This window comes from Pinus tabuliformis, chromosome 5_2, assembly GCF_031772625.1.
Source record: "Pinus tabuliformis cultivar Carrire ecotype Pingquan chromosome 5_2, CPIR1, whole genome shotgun sequence".
Taxonomy (NCBI): Eukaryota; Viridiplantae; Streptophyta; class Pinopsida; order Pinales; family Pinaceae; genus Pinus; species Pinus tabuliformis.
Genome location: NC_142306.1, coordinates 378,569,235 through 378,577,479, shown reverse-complemented (window position 1 = coordinate 378,577,479; position 8,245 = coordinate 378,569,235). Strand labels below are relative to the sequence as shown.

General features: G+C 35.6%; 1 long non-coding RNA gene across 2 annotated transcripts; it reads left to right on the top strand.

Annotated features, from left to right (window-relative positions):
- Window positions 1–6,384: 6,384 nt before the first annotated feature.
- On the top strand, window positions 6,385–6,916 carry LOC149159042 (uncharacterized). 2 transcript variants are annotated; one of them, XR_016261741.1, is made up of 2 exons: window positions 6,385–6,577; window positions 6,774–6,916. It is a non-coding gene; the product is annotated as an uncharacterized LOC149159042 (long non-coding RNA). The 2 variants fall into 2 exon arrangements; XR_016261740.1 differs by having other exon boundaries at window positions 6,457–6,577; window positions 6,713–6,916.
- Window positions 6,917–8,245: the final 1,329 nt, after the last annotated feature.

Here is an 8,245-nt window from a genome sequence, read left to right as displayed (position 1 = left end):
TCTTGCAAGAGAAATTTTTGGACACCAAACATTTTCTTTTACTAGAATAGGAGTATTACTCCGAGTTGATCAATATTGCGGTGGTAGAAATCCAAAAATCTTGATACTGTAAAATGTGTAGGAATTTGGAAGTCCCACTGGTCTATGTAATGACAAGAGAAACCCCAATTTATGGACATTGTAAAATATGATTTATACTGCGACGAAAAAAACCCCAACTACTGGATACCATAAAAACTAACCTGTACTATGATGGAATAAACCCCAACTGCTAGATACTACAAAAATTGATTTGCACTACTAAATTAGAAATCCCAGCTTTTGGATACTACAAAATGGGACAACCAATCGACAAAAGAGAGGGAACTATAACAACAAAAGAGTCTTGAATTCTATAATCATAATATCCATCAAGGGCCCAACAATATTACTTGGTCTAATACTTCAAAAGTGCTAACTAAGGAGGATGGACCATTCCCTTAGTTGTACTACCCAGGTATGATACGTACATGCAAGTAATCTCCGTGGACTATAGTATTAAGATAGACAATGACTTATCTAGTGTTAGTTTCAATGTAAACATAGGGGTCTTTCAATATACCATAGGTACTTCAAAGTGCAGTCCATGTACATGTGTTGTTTGATGCACTACTACTCAAAAGGGTACCAACAAGGGTTCTAAGGGAGTCCAATAGATGTGACCACCTCTTATAGTTCCTACATGTATTCTTCCCTAACTATAGGTTCTTGTGTGTAATGATACATATCTTTAGTTTAAAGACACAGGAACATGTCTCTAGCCTATTTTTTTTGTTGTTGCTAAAATTGGTGGTGCAACTAGCACGTGAAAGTTCTTTGATACTACTTGTATTATGCCTAACCTGCAAAAAAGATCAAAGAGAGTAATATGGAAGAAATACCACAGAAAAGTACACAACGTGATGATAGAAATAGAAATATTCAATTAAGATATTCTACAATGTTATTCACTTGCCTCTTCGAGGGGGAAACCTCCAATAGAGCATATTTAATTTACACCAACAAAAGATAACACATCTCTTACTATATTTGATGCTATATAGTTTCATGAGACCCAAAACCATAACTACTCATGCTCCCTTGCATAGTATAGTCTAACCACTTTATTTATTAACTGTGGCCAACTATAACTAATTGCGGTCCCTTTTTTATAATGTGGGACAACCATTTACAATGTTTATTTCCTTTATTTATTAGACCAACTAATTATGACTCTTATGGGGTTCCTTGAGTTTATTACATTAGTAAAGAAGTTAGGGTCGAACCCTAACAAATAACTTATAGTAGGTTTCAACTTGATCAAGGCACTAACCTTTAAAATGTAGTGGACTTCTTTTCATAATCTTTCAAACTTGATTCACAAGCTCAAAACACAACTAAATCAACCCATTCTTCAACCATCATTCTTCAACATCTTCTTGATCGCAAAACATGTTGACGAGTTCAACAACATATTAACAATAACCATAACCTCTTCTTCTAAAAAATATGTCTTCATGAACTTGCTCATTGCCCTTTTCTAATCACAAAAATTCTAACCAAATCCCCTTTTTAAGATTTAATTTTTTCTTCTAAATAAACCATAAGAACAACATAAAAATTAATTGTTCTACAAAACACACCTTTTTGGTCTTGTTCCTACAAAATGCACTTTTTAGGAACATGTCTACAAAATGCAAACCATTGATTTGTTAGTGATTAAAAGAAATGTACTTTTGAGGGAAAAAATAAATTTTGGCACCCTCGGCCAAACAGAAACTCCTAACCTCCTGTGAATTGACAAAACTCATCATCAACTACATTTCTATATTACTTATTTAGGGCTCACAAGGGATATTGTCATCAACACTTACGGTATTAATCAAGTCATACAATGAAGAGTCACATCATACCCATGAAACTAATCAAATCACATAAAAAAGAGCCACATCATATGCTATTAGTCACAATAGAGAGTCATGTCCTATATTTGGTACCAATCATATTATACCACTAAGAGCCACATTATCCTGGAAGAGCGATTTCATACACATTTGTGCAAATCATACACCGAAAATTGAGGTCATAGATATTGCACCAATCATATGAAGGGTTAGGCCATTTTGCGACGAGTGCCAAGTCAAAATTTATTTCACCAACCATGGAAGGCCAAGTCACACTGAAATGAGGGCCAGGCCAAAACTTGTTGTGCCAATCAAACAACAGAGAACTAAATAAAACTTCCACACAGAGTAGACCAAAACTTATTGCACCATTTATACCATAGAGAAAGAAATAAAACTTATCGCACTTACAATACCATATAGAACTAGGTCAAGAATTCATGAGGGCAAAACCAAAACATGTTGAGAAGTCATAACATAAAGAACTAGATCAATTTGCCATAAGGGCCAGGTTAAAAATTGGTATACAATTCATACCATAGAGGATTTGATCAAAATTATCATGTGAATAATACTACAAAGAACTAGGTGAAGCATCCACAAAGGCTAGACCAAAACATTTTGCGCCAATCAAACCATATAGATCCAGGTCAAACTGTAATAAGGGCTAGACCAAAACTTGTTGCACCAATCATAACACAAAGAACCAAATCAAGCCGCCATGAGGGCCAGAGAAAAACTTGGTCCAACAATCATACCACAAAGAGCCCATATTACAATGAGGGCTAAATCAAACTTATTATGTAAATCATACCACAAAGTCGATGAAACTTTTATAATAGAGAACCATATCATATCAGAGAAGATAATCTCAAAGGCCGCAACCTCTAAGAGACAAGAAATGCACTGCCTCATGCATTTCAAGAAGGCAGAGCCTTTCCTTGTTATACTAGGTTATTCTAAATTCCCTATCACCTCATTTCATGTGAATATGTATTTATATGAATACATGGGCCTATTTTGGTATGGGGTTACATCAAGAACCTTCATGGGACCAAGTTGTGTGACCCAAACCTAGGGGTCCATTACCATTCTTACGCTGGCATCGTCATAATGTGACAACCACCATGTCACACTTTTTTAGTGGTGCCACGTGTCACCAAAATTACCATTTTAGCATGCCACATGACACCTTTTTGTGTTTCCATGTCATCATAATACTCCACATCATCACCCTTATTCCAGTATCATAACCCCATCTGTCATTGTACTTCCACTTGTCCAATCTGAGTATGCCACCTATGCATCCAAATCTGTGGGCCACATCACAATCATCTACATTAGGAGGGTGCATTTGGCATCCATTTACACCTTCCATGTGTCATGATTTGATTTTCCCATGTGGTAGAAGTCAAATGAAATGGGGACCATGACCTCTGCTAAATTGTGAATAATCTATCAGTCCATTGACTGTTAATGAAATCTAGAACAAGGAGATGTATGTGGAGATGCATGATGTTTAAATCAATAATTAGTACAAAATTCCATGTGCCGTCTGCCATTGAATTCTTTGCAAAGATATAGATATGATCTCATGATGCAACATTTAACAAATTTGGTTTTTTTAATAATAAAAAAATCGTGTTCTTCCCATTTTTGGCATTGCTTCCTTCATGTTGACTTATCTTCTCATCAAGGAAGTGTTTGACCAAGTCTAATAGATCGCTAGAAAGGTCCCGAAGAGGATTATCAAACCATAACATCCATTGATTCATTTGAACATAATATCTTCAACATAAAATCAATAAACTTTGGGCAACTTCTTCATTAGTTGATGTGATCTTTCAAGTCATCAAACCAACATACTCAACAATTTTCTTCTTTTGACTTACCCCTTGACATCAATCACAACACTATGTCTAACATGTGTATTATAAACCAAGTAAAAAATGAGTTGTCTTTTTTTCTTAAGTCATTATGATGGTGAAATTTAATTAAGGTTTTATTGATAGTGAGAGACAATTTTTATAATTTGTGATATTGTGATATTTACATTTAACTTGCCCTTTACTAAAATTCGTTATTTTGTAATAAAATTGAAAAAAAAATATCATTAATTTGTCAAATATGTATTTAATTTACATTAATTTATCAAATGTGTATTTAATTATATTATTTACATTTACCATTTTTTTAAATTAAAAAGATAATTTTTTACTCATAAGCTCACTTTTTAATATATTTTAAAAAAACGTGCATATTCAATTTATTTATTTATTTCTTAATTATATTTTAATTATTTCAAAATTTAATAATAAATATTGAAATTAAATTTCATCTCTATAAAAGACCATTTTTATTTTTTTTGTTTTATATTTTTATAAAGCAAAAAATAGAATTATCTTTTTACAAAAATAATATTTATAAATTTCTCAAACATTTAAAAAATTTAATTAATTAAAATAAATAAATCCAAACAAACAATTACCACCATCTAGTAAAGAGTTCGGAAGACTAAATCTTTTTTGAAATTATAACACATTAAAAGTTAATATTTTAATTAAAAACCTATAAATAAATCGATGGTTATGGTTTAATTGATATTTTAAAATTTCAATCAAACTACAATCTCTATAGGAGGCTTAAATGCTTAAATTGATATTATTTTTCAATCTAGGATTTGAGAAAATGTATTTGGCAACTTCATATATTTAGAAGGCTTAAATTGACATTATTTTTCAATCTAGGATTTGAGAGAATGCATGACTCACCTTCATATATTTACGAAATGTTAAATAATAAATAATAAGTAAATTTCTTAGATTGATAATATATATAGCTCTGTTTATCAACTAGTTTACCTATTATTAGTCCCTGCCATCTGGCATCCGGCAGGGACTATAGTAACCGTTCGGAGGGCAGATAACATTAGTTTGCAGGGTTTTTTAGTGGTATTATTAGTTATATTCTAAAGTTTGCAGTTGAACTTCTGTTGGCCATCTTATTTGGCCTCTTCCCGAGGCGGAAGAGGCCGGACCATAGCTTAAACTGGTACTTACCCACAATCAAGTGGCCCTGACCGTGTGCGGTTTCGTTTTAATGCTGACATTAATTCCTTAATGTTTAATGTTAAGTGCGAATGGGATACATATGCTAAGTTGCTTGTTCTTTTGCAGGTGTCGGCCGTATGCTGAAGGTTTGCATGGAGGCAGCTGTCATGCCATGCAGATTTCGTGTGTTCGGTGGCCTTCACCGCCTCATTCCTATTTGAAGGAGCATTCCCTGCATAATACCAGATTGCAGAAACGTAATTCTCTGGCAGCAGCGGCATCTGCGCAATAGCAGCGCAATCCAAAAGAAGAGGCGAAGCCCGCAAGCGTCCAGGGCAACGCTTGTTTACCCATATCCGCCTTCACTTTGTGTTACCCTTTGATTATCTGCTCAGTTTTCTTCTGTCCATCCTTTTGAGCCTTATCTCTAAACTGCTGCAGGGTCGTGCGTGAAGATCAGTGGAGACGGCAAGGGGAGTCAGCTTATCAAGAAGAGCTGAAAAAACCATTGATATGTAAAGGTGAGGATAAACTACACTCTGTGCGTTCAAATTAGACGTTTTTACTACTGCTTTCAAATTAGACGTTTTTTCAGTAAAAGAACTAATAATAAAAATTCTCGGAAATCAAAATTTGCCAATATAGTAAGGAAATTTGCCGAAGTACACTTTGTGTTACCCTTTGATTATCTGCTCAGTTTTCTTCTGTCCATCCTTTTGAGCCTTATCTCTAAACTGCTGCAGGGTCGTGCGTGAAGATCAGTGGAGACGGCAAGGGGAGTCAGGTTATCAAGAAGAGCTGAAATGCGTTCAAATTAGACGTTTTTACTACTGCTTTCTGCTTTCAAATTAGACGTTTTTTCAGTAAAAGAACTAATAATAAAAATTCTCGGAAATCAAAATTTGCCAATATAGTAAGGAAATTTGCCGAAGTATGGAAATATTCAGCGGCGTGTTACCCTTTGATTATCTGCTCAGTTTTCTTCTGTCCATCCTTTTGAGCCTTATCTCTAAACTGCTGCAGGGTCGTGATGATACCTTTGATGTCGCTGAATTTTACAAAGAAAATCAATGCAATTATAGCGACGACGATAAAAAGGTCTAGAATATGAGGAATGCTAACTGAAAGAAGTAAATTATGCCTGGAAAGATTGAGATCGATATCGTCTTCACGCTGATTTGCATCTGCGGGCGCCGTATCCGTGATCGCTCTGCTGTGTTTCTTACTTGTTCCGCCGCCTTCTCCTGCCATTCTGCTAACAATATACTGTCTAAAACTACAATTCCCGCTTCTGGACCGCCAAGATGTACCGCCAATCCATATCGAATTACATTTAAGAGTTCCTCTGCCTTTCTAGTCATCCCAAAAGCCAACGAACCATTGAGGGCAATGTTTAAAGCCTCAATTCCTCCATGTCCACCATTGTTCTCAGTACTGTAGAAGCAGGGACGCGCATTTGTGTTGATGCAAGACTCAATATTGGCGCGGGCTTCATCCTATGCGGCTATACTTCCACCGGGATGGCTACGTCTCTGCAGATCCAGACGACCCACTGTGGGGAGGTCACGAATGGCGCTGGAATTTTACAAAAGTGCACGAAGGGAGGTCTGTAATGGTTTGTGTACGAAATTTAGGGTCTCTTTCATCAAAATTGCACTGTAAAAACTACAGTACTGGTTATTTTCGAAGATCCAAATCAAAATATAATTTATGATTCAACGTGATGTTCTCTTACCTCAGAGCTTTGAAGCAAATGCCGTGTGGTAATTCTGATACGAGTATGGCTCTGTATCTGCAACAGGAACGGGCGCAGTGGGTTTGTAAACAATTCTTTTATCGATGGCTATGGGCTCCCATGGCACCTTGGAAACAGGAGCAGGAATTTTAACCCTCGTCCTCTGTGGTTCTGTGGGGTCTGAACCTTTCTTAAAGGCAGGAATTTTAGTCCTCGTCCTCTGTGGCTCTGTGGCGTCTGAACCTTTCTCAATGATGGCCATGGTATTTGATAACGGCCCCGCCACTTCAAGACTGCAAACCTGCACGGGTCGAGTCATCCTCTGCGAGGGGTTATAATAACCTCTGCTTCCCGGCACCGGTTGGCCCATTGGACCAACGGCATTCATCTGCTGTTGCAGCTTGGAAGATCCTGCGTGCACGAAGTAGAGGGTTCTAGATTTGATGGGCACGTGGTTTGCATGCAAGCCTCGAGTAACATTTGTCGCTGTCGCTTTTAAAATATAGCTAAAATATTGACCCTTTAAACTATGCTCTTGTATTAATTCACATCAATTTGTAGTTTCATAGTTCCCCTTCATGATTCGTATAGTTGTTTCGTAATTTTAACGATATGTCGCCTTGTTATATTTAATGCGTGCAGTTGTGTCATAGTTTCTTTAATAAGTTATCACCTTTGGTGATTTTACTTTAATTCAATAAAAAAAATATTTTCTCTATGGGATGTGCTTCCTGCCTTCTGTTGATATATCTAAAAGAAACAACGAGTCGGCATTTGCGTTGAATTTTTATTTTTTCGTTCTAAGTGGATGTAATTATAATGATATTTTTATAGAGTTCAATGCGATTAGAACTCTGTCCTATCCAAATCACTGAGCAATCTCTACAGCTTTGGTGTTTATTTTCCAAGCTCGCTCATTAATAACCTGAAAGAGGCACAGTTTGCAGTGGGTAAGTTTATGACCGAGTTCAAGTTAGGATATTGAAATATGTACTATTTCAATTTTAAAAAATGCAAAATCATAATTATTTAAAAAATAATTACATAAAGGAAAACGAAAACAACTAAAAGTAATATAATCTGAATGCTAAAACTCTAGTTAGCCTAGTTTGACTGTCATTTCTTCACCTTACGTGCCGTAAACTCTAGTTAGCTTGTCAGAAACCAACCTTTATCCTTACATATATATTATCATCATTACCCCTCCTAAGTTCAACATAGTTAGTTCTTAACAATGATCTTTATATGTTATTTCCTTATAATGTATTGAATATCATTACTATACCCATACTCTCTCCATAACAACCTTGGCTCATGGATATAATATCTATTTGTATTATGAACTACTTCGTTCTCTTTTATTTACAGTTCAACCTATGTATTCAATTCGTTTACATGCGATATAAAAAAAAATCACCAAAACGGACTTTATAGATTACTTTTTTGCTACTGCCTTCTGCCAGGCGAGATCGATCAACGTGATGTAACGTGCCTGCTTTGGCAGGTTCAGTTTCTACGGTTAAGATTTTCTATTTAGA